This window comes from Protopterus annectens, chromosome 8.part0 (assembly GCF_019279795.1).
Source record: "Protopterus annectens isolate FY-2018-M chromosome 8.part0, PAN1.0, whole genome shotgun sequence".
Classification (NCBI taxonomy): domain Eukaryota; kingdom Metazoa; phylum Chordata; order Ceratodontiformes; family Protopteridae; genus Protopterus; species Protopterus annectens.
In genome coordinates, this window is record NC_056741.1 from 34,077,974 (window position 1) to 34,097,172 (window position 19,199).

The following is a 19,199-nucleotide window of genomic DNA, read 5'->3' on the forward strand; positions in this document are numbered from 1 at the left end:
GGCACTTTCGCATGCATGTAAAATGGCCAAAGACAGATCTGTTACTATTTATACTGATTCACGTTATGCCCGTGGTGCTGTTCATGATTTTGGTACCCTATGGAAGGAAAGGGGGTTTTGAAATCCTCTGGGCCACCAATTAAAAATTACCTGTATATTGATCACCTCTTGCAGGATTTATTATTACCTTCCAACATTGCTGTTGTCAAGTGTGCAGCTCACCAGTCTAATGAATCCCTAGAAGCTAAGGGAAATAATTTAGCTGACTGGGCTGCCAAGCAGGCTGCTCTTTCAAATACTGTTCAGGGAAACTTTCTGCAGCCTATCTTACAAACAGTCACTTTTGACACTACTGTATTGAAAGCTTTACAAAGTGAAGCATCGGAATCAGAAAGAAAAACATGGCTGGCCCACAATTGCTTCCTATGCTATGATTCAATTTGGCAGCACCCTGATGGCAGATTAATTTGCCCTACATCCATGTTAAATTCTCTTATAAAAGCATATAATTTGCCAGCTCATGTAGGGGTGCAAGCATTGATCAAACAAACCCAGAAGAATTGGTTTGCCCCAGGACTTTCCACTTCTGTGCAACATTTTTTGAGCACGTGCTCCATTTGTGTACAGCATAACATTTCAAAGGGCACTCTAGCTCCCACTCAACCTGTGCCAAAACTAATGGGACCATTTTGTGCCTTACAATGGGATGTTATTGAACTTCCACCTTGTGCTCATTTTAAATATGTTTTGACTATTGCTGATATTTTTTCGGGATGGTTAGAAGCCTACCCATGTGCTAAAAATGATGCTATTTCAGTTGCAAAAAGATTGTGTTATGAATTGATACCTGGTTTTGGTGTTCCTTGTCAAATATATTCTGACCGAGGAACACATTTTACTGCTAAGTTACTTTATTCATTGTGTACAATGTTAGGCATTACTTTGAAATGCCATTGTCCATACAGACCACAGTCATCAGGTATTATTGAATGTATGAACCAGACCCTGAAAACCAGACTTGCTAAAGTCACTTCGGAAACAGGCCTAACTTGGGTACAGGCCTTACCACTAGCCTTGCTTTCTATGCAGTCACAGCCACATCCTACTAAGGATCTTTCTCCACATGAAATTCTCATAGGTCACCCTTTGCGTATGCCCATGACATCACCACCACCTTTTTCTGAATATTATGCATTTAATAATGATATTCTTTTTTTATTGCAAATCTCTTGTTTCTTTCTTACAGTTTTACCACTGACAAGTAGCTGCTGCTCAACATCTTTCTGATCCTTTTCTAGCCTCCACTTTGCAACCAGGGGATTGGGTCTACATTAAATCCTTCTCTAGAAAAACAGCGCTCCAGCCACGCTGGAAGGGGCCCTTCCTAGTTCTTCTAACAACGTCATCTGCTGTGCTACTGCAGGGATCTACAACTTGGATCCACATTTCACACGTCAAAAACGTTGTGCCATCTGAAGATCAACAGCCTTTACCTTTTTCAACTTCAGATTCTCCTCCCATTGCTACTTGTACTCACAGTATAACTGTTCCAGTACCTGATAATGCCTAATATTTACCCTTTTGGAAAACTCCAAACTTCGGACACTACGCAAACTCAACCACTATTTCCACACAAATATTGGACAATCATTTTGGTGGTCATTCTTGTTGTACTATTATTTTTACTCTGGCCATTTTTATTTCCTACTCCATCGACGCATCACAACAAGTGAGCTATTTGGCACCCACCTTTAAACATCTATTAAGCCATCAAATATGTTTATGCTTCTACATTTAACGTCTCTAACTGCTGGATCTGCACTTCCATTCCCTCCGTACATGGGGGATTGTCATTGGCTGCAGCTCCACTAAGTATCATTGATACATGGACTAGTCTACTTGACAACACTGCTAACGTTACATCCAGTAAATCTATTGCATTACAACTTTCTCTCCGTCGCAATGGCACTCAGTTTTTCCGACGGAATTACTCAAGTCAACATCACTGGACTCAAAAAATGGGACAAAGTAACTGCAACATGCCAATCGAATACCAGTGCAATTATACAGAAGGAAAACGCCTAGCTTCTGGCTGTCGAGTTTCATTTGATGCCATTCAGTTGACATTGAGAAATGCCTCATTATTTGGTTCTCGCAATATCGTATTTCTTGTCATATTCCATGGCGTAACTATGGGCAGTGACCATTCTTCAAATGTTACCACCCAAGTGCAGGACTGTTATTTTATATGTGGAAGAAAGGCCTATAAATGGCTAACAGAAAACTGGTCTGGTAGCTGTTTCTTAGGTTATTTAGTCCCAGCCATCCGACATACATCTGCCTTACCTCAAGGAAAAATTCAGAACATGCGAGAGGTTAAAAAGCCTGTGAATCCATTAGGCCAAATTGATGCATCATGGATTTATCATCATGACTTAGCTCATGTTGTCACCAAAGGACTATCTCATATGGACTTGAGTGATGATGTCATATCATGGGCTGGTATAATTCCAGCATACGGAGCAGCAAAATCAATCTGGGAACTGAGAAAACTGTCTAAATTGCTTGAATTATTAAGTAATGCCATATTTTCTGCCTTAGAACTAGTGACTGATGAACTGACTGCTATGAAAGCTGTAGTCCTCCAAAACCATATGGCTCTTGATTTCACCCTGGCGGTGAAAGGCGGAACTTGCACTTTAATCGAGGAGGAGTGCTGTATGTTTATTCCTGACAATCAGCATGAAATTGAAAGTCATCTCAAATTCATTCAGAGAGTCTCCAAACTCTCTAAGGCCACGGAGGCCGATAACTCAATGTGGACATGGCTAACTAACCTGTTCTCAGGTTGGGGAGGTGGACTTTTAAAGTTAATCCTATTAATCGCAGTATTAGCTCTTACTGCTTTTCTTGTTGTGTTTTTAATCAAAGCATTGATTTTGAAATTAATGTCTTTTAAGACTACTAAAAAGGTGCCAAAGTTTTATATGCCTGCAGTTATGGATGATGAAATAAAAATATGTGACATTGTTGAAGGAACTAACCACGTGGTTATGTTAGACTTAGGGCAAATGTATGATAGACTAAATGGTGATGCTTACACAGCATAAAATGGGGGATTGTAGAATATGAATGATCAAAGCATGTGTTCAAGGAGATTGAGTATGTGAAATGTTCAAGGAGATTGAGTATGTGAAACCTGTACATATCGAGATGAACTTTGTACTACGAACTATTGAGTAAACTGTGAATAGTGGAAAAGTACTGAAAAACAAGAGCCTGTTTGATAGCAGGAAATGGGCCTTATATGGAAGTGTATCCGATTTTCTTTCTCTGCCTAGAGATGTAGTAGTGTGAATTTCTTTAAGCCTACAGATAAACCATTTATTGGTTAATTGTCTTTGTTCTATTTTAATTGGTCTAGTTTATATTTTTGTAATGTCAGCAATATCACCAGCATATAAGCTTGTGCATTCCTTTGTTTGGGGAGTCTCCCTGGTACTTTCCAGTAGGCTCCCACACGTGTGTAATAAATACCACTGAAAGAGAGGAAGAAGTGTCTTGTCTTCATTTAAGGTAAAATGTTAAACACGACAAGTCACAGCCCTGTGGGCAGTAGGTACACAGTTCAAATACACAAACAGGCTATTCAGCTTTTACATCTGACAGCAAAGTTTTATAAATTAATTTTTATTTTATTGATGTATGTATTGGCATATATTAACTGGGTTAGTCCATCTGGGCCAGAAGCCTATTATCAGTGGAGACCCATGGAGAAAAGATCCAGTTACAAACAAGTCTACAATACCTAAAATACACACTCCAAGATAAAGAAATTAAAATACATAAGGCCAGGAAATATAGAATTGCAATACATACACATAATAATAAAGTAGTAGTAATGAACAAATAATTTAATTTTAGTTTTTTTTTAAATGTGGTTTGCCTTTAGCTAAGCTCTGCTAAGCACTGCTAAGCCAAGCCAAGCAGTGCTTAAGCAGGACCTGTATTAGCAGTATTTAACAACACTCGGCTCTGTTTAGCTGGTTTGGGCACTAGTAAGCAAATGCTGTTTAAGCAGTCCTCAGCTCAGCCAAGCTACTTTTCACACTGCTAAGCATTGCTAAGCATTGCCAGTTTAAGCACTGCTCAGCTGAGCTCAGCGGGTTTGTGTGGTGCTATGTGAAGTGCCACATTTTTAAAAATGACCCAATGTTGGCAAAGGGTGGGAAAACAGCCTTATTTAAATGCAACAGGTGGGAATACAGCCAGTATCTGTTGGATTTTGATCTTGGCAGAGACTATGACCAGAGTTGGAAAGGGTATGAGCTTGTGGGTGCAGTGGTGGTGCAGTTTGGAGTCCAGGGTCATGGTTGGACTCCTTGTTAAAGACCATGACATACGGCTGCTGCAGGGCCAGTAGCAGGGCTCGGAATACAAATTGGAAGCCTGGGAACAGCTGGCATGAGACCCCACCAGTGCAACTGGCATCCCCCACTCAGGTGACCAGGTGCATCATCATTATGATGACATAAAGCATAGGAAGGGGGATCTCTTGGCCACATGGATCCAAGATGCTCAGGCTGACAATGACCCACAAGTTTGTAAGTATTGTAAGCAATGTTTTACCAAATTATATTATGCATATATGATAGACAGGTATGAATAATGGTGTTTCTTTTTCCCCACAGCTGCAGAGGAGAGAGCTCACAACTTGGAGGCCCATGCAGGGTGCCTGGCCAGGTTGCATCATGAGTCTGGTGAGTACAGACATATCTTGCAATCTATAGTAATATAAATAAAAAAGAGTACAGTATTAACTGCTAGTAGGTATATTCTATTTTGAGTGTACTGCAATGAATGTGGCCATAGACCTGGACTAATATAAGTGAGTCATGCCAGGTACAGTTCAATATAGATGAAAGCATGAAACCTGCTAATGTTAGGGAAATAAAGTTACAACTCCATTTATAATGTCAAAGAAATAAAAGTTTATACTGTATTAATAATGTTAAGGTAAAAAAGTTCAATGACATTTATAATTTTAAGGAAATAAACTTCAACCACAGCCGCAATGTTAAGAAAATAAAAAGTTCAACTGCATTCAAAATTGGTAAGAAAATAAAGTAACTACTGCATAAATTGTAGCATAACAGTTGTCTTGCAACACCTGCATTATCTAAAGTGTTCACCAATAAAGACTATTAGATGTATACCCATCACTGTTTTTGCCCCTAATAGAGCTGTGTTGTGTAAAATGTGTGTATTTTGGGATGTTGGTCTAGAAATTGGGTATTATAAGTGCAGTGAAGTAAACACAGGTGTAATATCATGAAGTAACTGAAGGTTGGCTAATAAAGAACTGTTGTGCTAAAGTGTAGATGTGGAGCTGTACTACAAGATATAATGCATTATGATATTTGTTCTGCACTAAGATCTGAACCTAGAATAGTAATGGCTAAGGTATAATAGTGTGTTTATCTCAGGATTGTCTTGTGTTAACCATTGCATTTCAGCTACATGCATTCCTGAACATAGTTACACTGCTGCAGGTAAACATGAAACTGTAATATCTGTAGACTGCAAATATACCATCTGCAACTGTATATGGGTCAGGTAGGCAACCCAACACTCCAATATGATCTGTACACATCACACTTATTCCCATCCACTAGGGGGTTAATGTGTATACCTGCATTCCAAGTATTAATATACAGTTCACCTACTATCTCTGTCATGCATGAATCTCATGCATGTGTGTTCAAGTGTCACTGCAGCCTTATATAACACTCTATCACTATTACCAGGTCACAGTTTGTTACCAGGTGAACTCTAGGCATATATTATTCAGTCAAAATTCAGCAGTGGCTCAGTTGCACAGTGTGATAAACGCTAAGTTTGATATACATTTTGTCACACACAGACCGGGGTTCAAATCTGGGGACAAGTACTACTAAATATTAATAGAAACTGTTATGTATTGTTAACAGATGTTCTGGCCACAGGAATTACAAATAAATGGCTGTAGTAGCTGTTCAAATGGGTTACTAATGTGTGTGTCCATATGTACCAGACTGTTAACAGCAAGTACAATACTAATACAAGTTATTAAAACAAATAACACTGTTTAATCTTGGTATGGTTGTATGCCTGGTGTGTATGTGATTGTCTGCTGATAGTCTAATCCCATGTCTGTCAAGGATGGCATGATAAGCATAAAATGTCTGTACTGTGAATGATAGATGTCTCTCAAGTGTCATGCTGTCATGGATTGTGATCACTGTTGCCAAATCCCTGGGACACAGATTTAACAGCCACTTGATTATCTCAATAGCACAGTCACACTACATCAGTTCACATTATACCTTATTAGTCACATAAGTTCCCCAGACATGTAATAGCCCCCTTGTAGTTGTGTACCTGTAGGTATTACAGCTTGGCCCATACTGTCCCATGCAGATAGCTTGAGAGGTATGTAGGTGTTGCAGAAGCTATAGGGCACATGTATACATAAATTAAGGGCAGACCTGTAGAGTATATAAGACTTCTGTTGCAAACGTTATAGCTTATACTGGTAGTAATGGCATGTATTTCTCACTCCTCCACTCCTTATTTTCATTATAATTTAATATTCCTATACATTGAGAATGGTTTAGTTTTAACATATGTTGTTCTCAAAACGTTATGTTGGGCCTTCTGTTTTATTATTGTTATGTATTATAATGGCTGGACACTAACATACCTTGTTGAATTACCTATGTTGTTGCCTTATGCTGTAACTGTTACTGGCATGGTGTTACAATACTGACTGTTATCCCAATTATTGTTGTGTTCTGTATGGTATGCAATATTACATTACTGGGTTAGGTGATTTTCTGGCATGCTGTTACAACTAACCACACGTTCACTCCATTACTAACCTATACACTGTGAAGTACCTTAACACCATAGCTCGACTGGGTAGGCCAGTTCCCACAGATCCACCTACCCTATCTCAACAGGCTGTGGCACTGGGTGCTAGCACATCTGGGACCCAACCTGGAGCTGCCCCTTCTGCTGGACCTACACCACCTATGGGTAGAATGGATTCAGGGGACAGGGCCTGTTCCCTCCTGGGAGTGGACATGGAGAGAGAGGGGTCACCCAGTGACAGCTACCCGCCATGGTGCATATGATCATGAAGCAAGGGTTTGATGATCAACTGCACTGGATTGAGGGCAGACTGGCCAACCTGGAGGGGTAGGCTGGACCTGGCACCCAGACCCCAGCACAGCCACCTTTGTGGCCATGAAGGAGCAGTGGTGCCTGCCCATGGGTAGGGAGCTCAGTCTCATCGCTGCCATCTGGGGTTATTTGGTTCTCCAATTCAACAACATCCTCCACGTCCATAGGTTCATAAGTTCATAGGTTCATACTAGGCTATCTGCCCTAGGACATTTATAAGCCTAGCCAGAGTGTGTTTGGCTTTCGCCACCCATTTTAAATTAATTTTGCTATGTCCTTTTTTGAGGTTAGTATACTGTGCCTCTGTCTAACAGTGACACAGAAGTGATACCCGGGGTAAACCTACGATCCCCCCATCAACTCATCAAGATTTCTCTTGAAGAGAGTCAATGAGGGACTCTGCCTAACCTGGACTAGGATTTTATTCCAGAGTGAAGGGAGCCTCTGGGTTATGAGTCTGTCCCTCCAGCATGTCCTATTTATTTCAGTGCTGAGGTTCAAGTCTCTCGAGCGCGTAGCTAGAAGGGATTTGGATTTTCTGAGGTGCAGCATGTCCATTAATTCCGGGTTGGACATGGCTTTATACGTCAGGCACAGATCGCCTCTGAGCAGGCAGTATGCCACTGAGTAGAGCTGGAGTTTCTTTAACCGGGCAGCATATGGCATCTGTTTGAGCCCTTTGATCCTCTTGGTGAGGTACTTTTGGAGTCTTTCCAGTTGCTGCAGGTGTCTGGTAAGGTGCATCCCAAAAGGGGCATTGTACTCAATTATGGGCCTGATGAGGGATGAGTAAAGAGGCACGATGACCTCCCCTGATCTAGATGTGAATCACTTCATGATTAGGTGGGCTATATAAAATGTTTTTCTAACTACTTTGGCCACGTGGTTGTCAAATGAGAGATTGCTATCAACTTGGGTCCCCAGGTCCCTAATTACTTCTTCCATACTTAATGGATTACCACTTATGTAGTAATTTGTGGGCACTTTGTTTTTGCCAAAAGGGATGACTATATACTTTTTGGCGTTTAGCTTGAGGCCATGGCTCTGGCACCAGTTGTTTGTTTCTATGAGGCCCATTTGGAGGATGCTTGTGTCGGCTGGAGAGTCGATTATGGTGCCCAGTTTGCAGTCATCTGCGAACTTGGTCAGCCACAGTCCTTCAGTGTTGGCCTGTACCTCTGAGAAATATATACCGAACAAGAGCGGTCCCAGGACTGAGCCTTGTGGGATGCCACTTGTAACTGGTTTGGAGTCAGACATGGCTCCAGCAATTCTAACCATGTGGGTTCTGTCCTTGAGCCAGTTTGCAACCCATCTAGTGACATAGGGGTTTATATTTAAGCTGGTGAGCTTATCTATAATGCCCGAGTGGGGTATTGCATCAAAGGCATTTGCAAGGTCCAGGTAGGCTGTGTGGACCACCTTCCCCTCGTCAATGGCCTTGGTGACTGTTTCAAAGAAATTGACCAGGTTTAAGAGGCAGGATCTACCCTTAACAAGCTGAACTGGGTAGGATACAGTGTCTGTAGTTCCCCAATATCTTTATTTATAAGGTCCATGATGATCCTTTCCATATCTTTGCAGACCAAGCTAGTCAGGCTTATGGGGCGACAGTTTCCAGGATCTATTGAGGCACCACCTTTGTGGAGATGGACCACCGTTGCTGTACGCCACTCTTTGGGTACATATCCTGTAGTAAGGCTGAGATTGAACAGTAGTATTATGTTTGGGTTTAGCTCTTCTTGGAGTTCATGTAGGATGCAGCCCGGGACACCATCTGGTCCCATTGATGCTGTGTTTTTTGCTTTGGAGAGGGCGGCTCTTACCTGAGCATCTGAGATGTCAGGGGGGCAGCACTCTGCTGGGATAGATATTTGCCCTTTTGATGGGGGGGGGAGTTTGCGCTGAACCTGTCAGCTAGGATGTTGGCAATGTCTGTGGGTTTGGTGTATTTTTTGTCATTTTGGACTAATTCTGAGCATATCTGGGAATTCCCACCCAGGTTCCTAACATAACTAAAGAAAGCCTTGTTATTATCCTTAGTGTCCTGTGCAATTTTCTCTCAAAGCTGGCCTTAGATGATTTTATGAGTGCCCGTAGTTTTTTGCTAATACTGATCAGAGATGCCTTCCCTTTTTGGGATTTTGCTCTATCATGTAGTAGCTTCCTCCTTCTATTGTATAGTTTGTTTATGGCTGGGGTCCACCAGACAGGACGTCTGCCTTTGGAGGATTGGGTCTTGGTTTTATTTGAGATTGCATGATCCATGCATTCCTGAAGGTGTTCATAGAATGCGTTTATAAAGGATTCTGCGGTCTGGGCTGTATTTTCCACAGGCCCGGGGGCTTTGAAGGATTCCACCTCGGTTTTGAAGAGTGTGAAATTTGCTTTAGAGAAGTTTTTCACTGTGGTTTTCTGGGCAGGGGGTGGTGTCGGGATGTGAATATCCAGTGAGATTAGTTTATGGTCTGATCTTACCAGTGAGGGATACACTTCTGGTCTGGAGCATAGAGTCCCCATGTTGGTGATGATCAGGTCCAGTCTGTTTTCCCCTCTTGTGGGAGTGGTAACAAGTTGTTCCATAGCATTTGAGTTTATAAATACTAGGAACCTTTGGGCTAGGGTGTTGGAGCTAGAGTAATGTTCCCAGTCTATGTTTGGGTAGTTGAAGTCGCCCAATATAATGGTGTTTGGAGAGACCTTCATATTTTCCAGTGTTCTGAGGAAGGCTGAGTGAAGTTCCTGGGTTTGGGAGGGTGGTCTGTAGCAGGCTATAAACTGGAAGGCAGTTTTACCCACTGTTAGTTGCACATGGATAGTCTCGGATGCTTCATGCTGTGCTACCAACCTGGAGGTGTGGGTATCTTTGACGAATATTGATACTCCCCCTCCTTTTATGGTTCGGTCCAAGTTTTGGGGCCGAAAAGCATGGTATGAGGTATAACCTGGTAGTGCTGGGGTGCTCTCGGGAGCCTTGAACCAGGTTTCTGTTACTGCACAGATATTGATGTTCTCCATGCTAAGGAGAGTTTCGAGTGCATGCATCTTGAGGTTTAGACTTCCGGCGTTGAGTAGCATTACTCTTAGTTTCTTATCTCTTGTGATACCTATGGAGGTGGGTTTGTCTTTTGAGCCTTGCCTAAAAAAGGCACTATGGGGATAGCAAGAGCCTTTGCCAATATCCGAAAGCCCAGGGGTGATAGGTGCAAGCCGTCCCTAGCGAAGCATCGTGGCTTGTCGAGCATGTCATCCCAGGCTGACAGGCATTGGATCTCCTTTGAATGACACCAATACTTAAGCCAATTGTTGAAATTGATCATCTTGTCTTCATATTGTGGCATCATTCTTGGTGAAGTTAAGATGCTACTCAAGGTCAAGGTCATACCGGCCTGGGCTACATGCTCAGAGAGCTCCTCTATGTCTCTTTTCATGTAGTCCAGGGAGGTATGTCTCAGGTCATTCACATCAGCATGGACAATGACTGAGTCATATTTGTACCTGCCTTGGAGTGACCTGAGTGCTTGTGTTATGTGGCGGATCCTAGCGCCCGACAGGCCGCTCACCGTGACCTTCTCCATGTTCAGCCTGGTGAGCGGGACGTCAGTGTGCCTGACGATAGAGTCACCTATTACAAGTGTATCAGGTGTGTTGTTTAGCCTTAAGGGCTGTGACTGTTTGGCACACTGGCTTTGTGAGCTATGTGTTGCACGTGTTTTGTTTTGGGGTAGCGGTTGCTTGGGTGTCTGCTTTGGAGTTCTCTGCTGCTTAGGCAGATTTTTATTTAGAGCTGAGTATGTTTTTGTGTGTTTATGTGTTTGGTTTGCTGTCGTGGTAGGTCTATGTGAGACTGGAATTGTAGTGAGTGTGGTTTCTTTTTCCTCGACTGGTTACGTTAGTACTGAGTTGAGAGAGCTTAGCCTCCAGTTTGGCTATATGGTTGCATCTCTCACATGTGCTGGAATTTGTTGGGAGGAGGAGAGGGTTGTCTGTGTACATGAGGCAGTTGTAACATTGCCTCAAGATTCCCAGATTCACCAGCTGGACCAGAGAGGAGATTGACAACTGATTTTTGGACATGCTAGAATAGTATTGGGAATTCCTTTATAATTGAAAAAAAGGGCCAATGGGGAACAAGGTACTCAAGGGGAGTTTGTGAGGGTGTAGTGTTTTTAATTTTTTTGGTGCTGACCTATATAATTGCTTTAGTGAGCAAGTGCCAGGTAACTTAAATGCAAACACGACAAACAGTAACTTTCATTCAAGTGAAACAAGGAAATAAGTACAGTAAGCAATGCAGTCCAATGTTTTTACCCCCACATGTGTCATACACTGCCCCTGTCTGCTGTCTTGTCTCCCCAGACATACCTTTATCGCTTCCCCAACATTCCACTCTCTCCTTAAAAAAGGGCATCTGTCCCGCACAAAAATATCGACCCATACATAGCTCTCCATTTTGATCACACCTACATTGCCCACAATCAATCATTACAGCAATTAATCAACAAAGTTATGTCGCCCACACCCCTCTCTGTGTGATGTGATGCTCTAAATTCCAAATTGTCCACAACCTGCAAAGCTGTTGCTGTGCAAGAAGTGGAGAGCTATGATCCTGTCCTACACCCATCCTGCACATCCCTACCTGCCTTTCACATTGTTTTCCCCCTGCTTGCCTCCATTTCACCACTTTACTATCACTCCCTTTTTCTTTTTTGGAATTAGTGCAGGTTTAAGTGGAGCTAAGTGGCGTGGCGTGTTGCACCATGTCACACAAACTCACTTAAACCCACTTAAAACTGCTTAAAATATCTTTAATCACCTTATATGTTCCTGACAATGTTATGCACATTAGCAAAATAATCACTCCTGCCAAGTCTCAAACCTGGGACCCTGTCAACTATAGCATAGTGCATTAGCCCACTAGACCACTCTGCTCTGATGAACATTAGGTGTTTCCTTGAAGATATCCTGATTGCCAGTGATGCATATCAGCAAAAATAATTACACTTGCTAAAGTTTGAACCTAGGACCCTCCCAACTATTGCATAGTGCATTAGGCCACTCAGCTCTTATGAATAGCTGGTGTTTCTATAAACATATCCTGATTGCCAGTGGCATACTACTTTTACATATAATGGGATAAATGACAGCATACTTGGGACTGTGATGCAGACACCAAACCAGTACACAGCCAAATACATGTTAATGGATTTACATGAGGACTATGATATCAGGTACAGCTGACAACTGCACAGACTGTTGCAGAATGTCCACAGTTGTGCCACCTACTTTTCGTAAGGTGTCACAAAACCGATTCTGTGTGCTGAAGTACTGGCATGTCAGTGCAGATTGAGGCTACAAAATCATGACAGACAATTCATTGTCACACGTCATACCCATCTGAACACACATGTTCATGAAAATGCTGTGTAACACACTGTATGCATGCACATATGTCTTGCAAATACACCTACTATAATATTGCCTCAGTAGCTCTATCTGTTACATTCCTAGCAAGCTTTACATTTTGACACACACAGTCCTGGCTTCCATTTCAGTTTGTTACCCGTCAAGTACATTCATGTCAATATAACAAATAAATAACTGAGCCCTGCAATTTCCAGCAGAACTAATTGCTTCTACTGTCACTGCCACCCATATTTCCACATCTAAGGCTGTAGGTTGAGACACATATCACAAATATGTATAGGTGTTTTAAATGTTGCCTGCCACTCTCTGGATGGCACTATTACATAACATATGTACCAGAGGCCCATGGCTCACCTAGACGGTTATGGTTACTCACACCCTGGCTATGCTGTGACAACAGAGCTGACAGTGCTCCCTCACTGACATATACAGCTTGCTGTCCCCAATGTGTTCACAATCCCCAGTATGACTCCTGGGCAGAATGCAGCAGCTGCAGCCTGCAACATATGCATCAGTATGTTTAGCTACCAGCTACAGACCTACCATACCTCACAAACACATGGAACAGATAATCCACACAACACCCATACATAAAGGGGTGAGGGGGATGGTCAAGTGACAGGGACATGTGTCACAGTCTTCCCCTACAAACATACACAGCTGATAGACCAGCAGCTACTGCAGCATCATGCATATTCTGATGCAAATAACATATGACACTCACATCTGTCTCCTTACTGACCTCAATCCACATTGTTAAACAGTAAACTGCTACATAAGCAGAAAGTTTATTCACAATGGCCAAGCATAGCATGCAAAACCGTGGACATACCATATAAATCCAAATAGTGGACAGTATTTCTACATATGTCTGTGATGCTGTAGTCCACCCATCTCGATAATGTCCTTCTCACAGGGCAGGAAAAGGGCTAAGACCTACATAAAGGCCTGAAATATAGCACTGCATTGCCAAACCATTGGCTAATGAAAATTCCACCCAGCTGTTCTGGATGCAATTAGCAAGTGTGAGCCACAGATTGGTGCCCAGGAAATCACGTGTTCATGAGCATTACCTACAAAAGGCAAGCTGCTGCCTATGGTACACAGGTATGTGACCTTGTTTATGAAGACAGGCTGCAATATCCTAGCATTATTCCACAGGATTTCTGAACATAAAGGAGTACAGCACTATACCAGGTATGTCATAGAATTCCCCATGTAATGGGATGCAGATGGGGGATGCAGTCTTGGGATATAGGGATTACAACACTAGGTCTGTAGTTCATGTTGTGGAATGACATGTTGCTGTTAGTCATTCTCCAGCACCTACAGGCTTCCCTTTTGGCTCTGTCTGCTGTGACATAGATCACAGCTTTGGCCCCTGAGTCTCCCCAGCAATGGACAACTCATGGACGAATGCTACTGGATAGTCGATCCCTGGGGTGAATTTCCTATTTCCCATCCAATCATCAAGATTTTTCTTGAAGAGTGCTAATGAGGAGCTTTGTTTGATATAGATAGGTAGTTTATTCCAGAGTATGGGAAGTCTCTGGGACAGGAATCTATCCCTCTGGCATGTTCTGTTTATTGTGGTGACAAGGTTTAGGTCCCTAGAGCGTGTAGCTCAGAGGGATTGGGATTTCTTTAAGTGGAGCATGTCCGACAGCTCTGGGTTTGACATAGCTTTGTATATTAGGCAGAGATCACCTCTGAGTAGGCGATATGTGACGGAGTAAAGCTAGTGTTTTTTGAGACGGTCTGCATAGGGTATCTGTTTGTGGCCAGTAATCCTCTTTGTGAGGTATTTCTGCAGCCTTTCCAGTTGTTGTAGATGTCTTGTGAGGTACATACCAAAAGGGGCATTGTACTCTATAATGGGCCTAATAAGTGATAAGTGATGAGTAGAGGGGAACAATGACCTCTTTTTTTCTGGATGAGAAACTTTTTGTGATGAGGTGTGCCATGTAGAAGGATTTCCTGACTACTGTGGCAATGTGATTATCAAAGGAGAGACTACTGCCCACCTGTGTCCCAAGGTCTCTTATCACACGTTGTATTTCATGGGTACAGAGTTTTTACCAAAGGAGATGACAATGCGCTTTTTGGCATTGAAATTGAGGCCATGGCTTTGACACTAGGCATCTGTCTCAGTGAGACCCTTTTGTAGGATGTCCACATCGTTAGGAGTTTCGATTATGGCTCCTAGTTTGCAGTCATCTGCGAACTTCATTAGCCAAAGACCTTCTGTGTTAGCCTGTACTTCAGAGAAGTAGATACCAAACAGGAGAGGACCCAGGACTGAACCCTGTGGTACTCCACTTGTCATTGGTCTGAAGTCGGATTTGGAGTCTGCTACTTTCACAGTGTGGGTTCTGTCAGTGAGCCAGTTGGCAACCCATCTTGTAACATAGGGATTTATACCTAGTTTAGTGAGTTTATCTATAATTCCAGAGTGGGGGATGGTGTTGAAAGCCTTGGCAAGATCTAGATAGGCTGTGTGAACCACCTTACCCTAGTCTACGGCTTTGGTGACTGCTTCAAAGAAGTCTATCAGGTTTAAGAGACATGATCTGCCTTTTACAAACCCAAACTGGGTGGGATCCAGAGTTTGGAGATTACCAATATCTTTGTTTATAAGTTCCATGATGATACGTTCCATGGTCTTGCAGACCAGGCTCATCAGGCTAATGGGGCGGTAGTTCCCGGGGTCCATGGTGGCTCCCTCCTTGTGGAGTGGGATGACCATTGCTGTGCACCACTCAGCAGGCACAAAGCCTGAGGTGAGGCTATGATTGAACATGGTACTTAGGTGGGGTGCCAGTTCGTTCTGTAGTTCTTGTAGAATGCAGCTTGGGATGTTGTCTGGTCCCATGGATGCTGTGTTCTTGGCTTTGAACAGTGTGGTTTTTACCTGTGCAGCTGTGATTACAGGAACTTTGCATTCTTCCGGTATAGAGATGGGCTCTTTAGGGGGTGAGAGGGGGGTAAAGTTAGCACTGAACCTATCTGCCAGGATGTTGGCAATATCAGTTGGGTCTGTATATTTAGTGCCATTGTGCTGTAACTCAGAGCAGATCTGAGTGTTGCCATTGAGATTCTTGACATAGCTATAGAATGCTTTGTGGTTGTCTTTAGAATCAGTGGCGATTTTATTTTCATAACTAGCTTTGGAGGATTTTATCAGGGATCGCAGCTTCTTACTGAGGCTGACCAGGGAGCTCCTCCACTCGTGGGATTTTACTCTCTTTTGCAAGAGATTCTTCCTTCTGTTGTACAGTTTGTTTATGGCAGGGGACCACCAGATTGGCTTTATTTTTTTGGAGGATAGGGTCTTGGTTCTGTTTGGGATAGCACGATCCATGCACTCATGTAAGTGCTTATAAAATGCAATTGTGTAGGTTTCAGTAGTCGTAACTGTATTGTCCATCTGCATGGGTGTCATGAAGTTCACTGCTTCTGTCTTAAGAAGCATGAAGTTGGCTTTGGAGAAATTTTTTACCATGGTTTCCTTAATGGGGGATGGAGGCAGGATGTGGATATCTAGGGTAATTAGCTTATGGTCGGATCGGACCAATGAGGAGTTAACTTCAGGTGTGGAACACTGGTCAGTCATATTGGTAATGACTAGATCTAGGATATTGTTACCCCTGGTGGGGGTGTGGATAAGTTGATCCAGGGCATTGGAGTTTATGAATTCCAGAAAGCGTTGAGCGAAGGAGTTGGTACATGAGTAGTTTTCCCAGTTAATGGTGGGGTAGTTGAAATCACCCATTATTAGGGCATTTTGGTTGAACCCTAATATTTTGCAGTACATCAAGTAAAGAGGATTGGGAATCCAGGGGCATGGTGGGTAAGCTGTAGCAAGCTACAATTTGGATTGCAGTTTTGCAAAGAGTTAGTTGCACTTGGATAACCTCGGCTGCATTATGCTGACCAACTAGCCTGGAGGTGTGGATATCCTTAATGAATATGGACACACCTCCGCCTTTGGTGTTCCGATCCAGGTTACAAGGCCCAAAAGTGTGGTGTGAATTATAGCCTGGTAGTGCAGGGGTGCTCTCTGGAGCTTTGAACCAGGTCTCAGTCATTGCACAGATATCGATGTTCTCCATTTTAAGGAGTGCCTCGATTGAGTGCATTTTCAGATTTATACTTCTAGCATTGAGAAGCATCATCCTCAGTTTTTACTTGCCTGTTCCTGTTACGGTGGTGAATTTGTCATTTGAACCTTAGTAAATCAAGTCAAATATGACCAGCAGTATTTACCTTTTACTTAGTATGACACTATAATTGAAAAAACAACACATATAACCCAGTGCAACTCCCTTCACAATTATAAGGAACTACACATCTCACTGACTAATGCATTTGCCTTAAACCTGTTGTATTTTAAAAGGCGTTTTAGATTCCTTGCCTCATTTAAACCAACAGCATTATCTGCTCTTATGCCAAAGTGTATCTGTTTGTTGAATTACACGCCTGTGACTACCCCCTCTTGAACCCTTAGGTAACTCCTTCAGACTGCCAATTAAAAACATCCTACAATGTCTACACACATAACTACATGTGCATAGGGCATTATTTTGGCCCTTAACCATACTAGACTATAATTGTTCCTTACAAAAACATGTGTCATACTTATTAGGGGCAGGACCATGTCCTTGGCCAATAACTGAAGGACCTGTGAAAAGTGTAGGGTGAGGTAATGTCAGTACCAATGCATGTTGCAGCACAACAAGGTAATATGTGCATTTATCTCACATTTACAGTAGCTACTCTGTTACTTGCTGTATTGATCCCAATCTGTGTATGAGTGTATACTGAGGTTTTACCCCCCAAAGAGCAAACAGCTGACCCCACATAAATGTATCTAGAGCCTGACACACTTATTGCTACAGTATTACAACCCTGATCACAGTAAGCTTACCTGCATGTTTCTCAGCTGTGGAAACTGTGGCACTCACCTCCACGATGTATGATGTGATGGATGTCTGGGAACTGTCATGTGTGCCTAGGTATGCCAGGAATTCCCCAGTGGCCGAGAGTTGCTGTTCCGTTGCAGGCACTTCACCAGTGACAGCATGATCCCTGGGTATATCCACTGCCCACTGACATGTAGCATAAATAATATCAGTTGCCCAGTATAAAACCTACCCTGCTGGCCCATGGCATTAACGTCACAGACAAGGTATGACCACAATGCAGCATGCTGTTCCGTTTTATGTCTCCCCCTAGATAACAGGATGTTATGAGGCTGCCTTAGTCCTTTCAGTGCAGCCTGCTGTTCCCTATTATGACCCCCCTGAATAACAGAAAGTCATGGTGCTGCGTTAGTCCTTTCATTGCAGCCTGCTATTCCCTATTATGCCTCCCGCCGGATAGCAGGATGTCATGATGCTGCCTTAGTCCTTTAAGTGCAGCCTGTTGTTCCCTATTATGTCTCCCCCTGGATACCAGGGTGTCATGATGCTGCCTTAGTCCTTTCAATGCAGCCTGCTGTTCCCTATTATGTCTTCCCCTGGATAGCAGGATGTCATGATGCTGCCTTAGTCCTTTCAGTGCAGCCTGCAGTTCCCTATTATGTCTTCCCTGGATAGCAGGATGTCATGATACTGCCTTAGTCCGTGCAGTGCAGCCTGCTGTTCCCTATTATATCTTCCCTGGGATAGCAGGATGTCATGATGCTGCCTAAGTCAATTCAGTGCATCCTACTCTTCCCTATTATGCTACCTCTGGAGAGCAGGATGTCATGATGCTGCCTTAGTCCTTTCAGTGCAGCCTGCTGTTCCCTATTATGCCTCTCCGTGGATAGCAGGATGTAATGATGTCATGATGCTGCCTTAGTAATTTCAGTACAGCCTGCTGTTCCCAATTATGTCTCCCCCTGAACAGCAGGATATCATGATGCTGCCTTAGTCCTTTTTGTGCAGCCTGCTGTTCCCTATTATGTCTACCTCTGGATAACAGGATGCCATGATGTTGCCTTAGTCCTTTCAATGCAGCCTGCTGTTCCGTATTATGTCTCCTCCTGGACAACAGGATGTCAGGATGTTGTCTTACACCTTTCAGTGCAGCCTGCTATTCCCTATAATGTCTCCCCCTGTATAACAGGATGTCATGATGCTGCCTTAGTCCTTTCAGTGCAGCCTGCTGTTCACTATTATGCCTCCCCCTGGATAGCAGAATGATATGATGCTGCCTTAGTCCTTTCAGTGCAGCCTGTTGTTCCCTATTATGTATCCTCCTGGATAACAGGATGTCATGATGCTGTCTTAGTCCTTTCAGTGCAGCCTGCTGTTCCCTATTATGTCTCCCCCTGGATAGCAGGATGTCATGATGCTGCCTTTGTCCTTTCAGTGCAGCCAGCTGTTCCCTATTACGTCTGCCGCTGGATAGCAGGATGTCATGATGCTGCCTTAGTCCTTTCAGTGCAGCCTGCTGTTCCCTATTATGTCGCCCCCTGGATAGCAGTATGTCATGATGCTGCCTTAGTCCATTCAGTGCAGCCTGCATTTCCTTATTATGTCTCCACCTGGATAACAGGATGT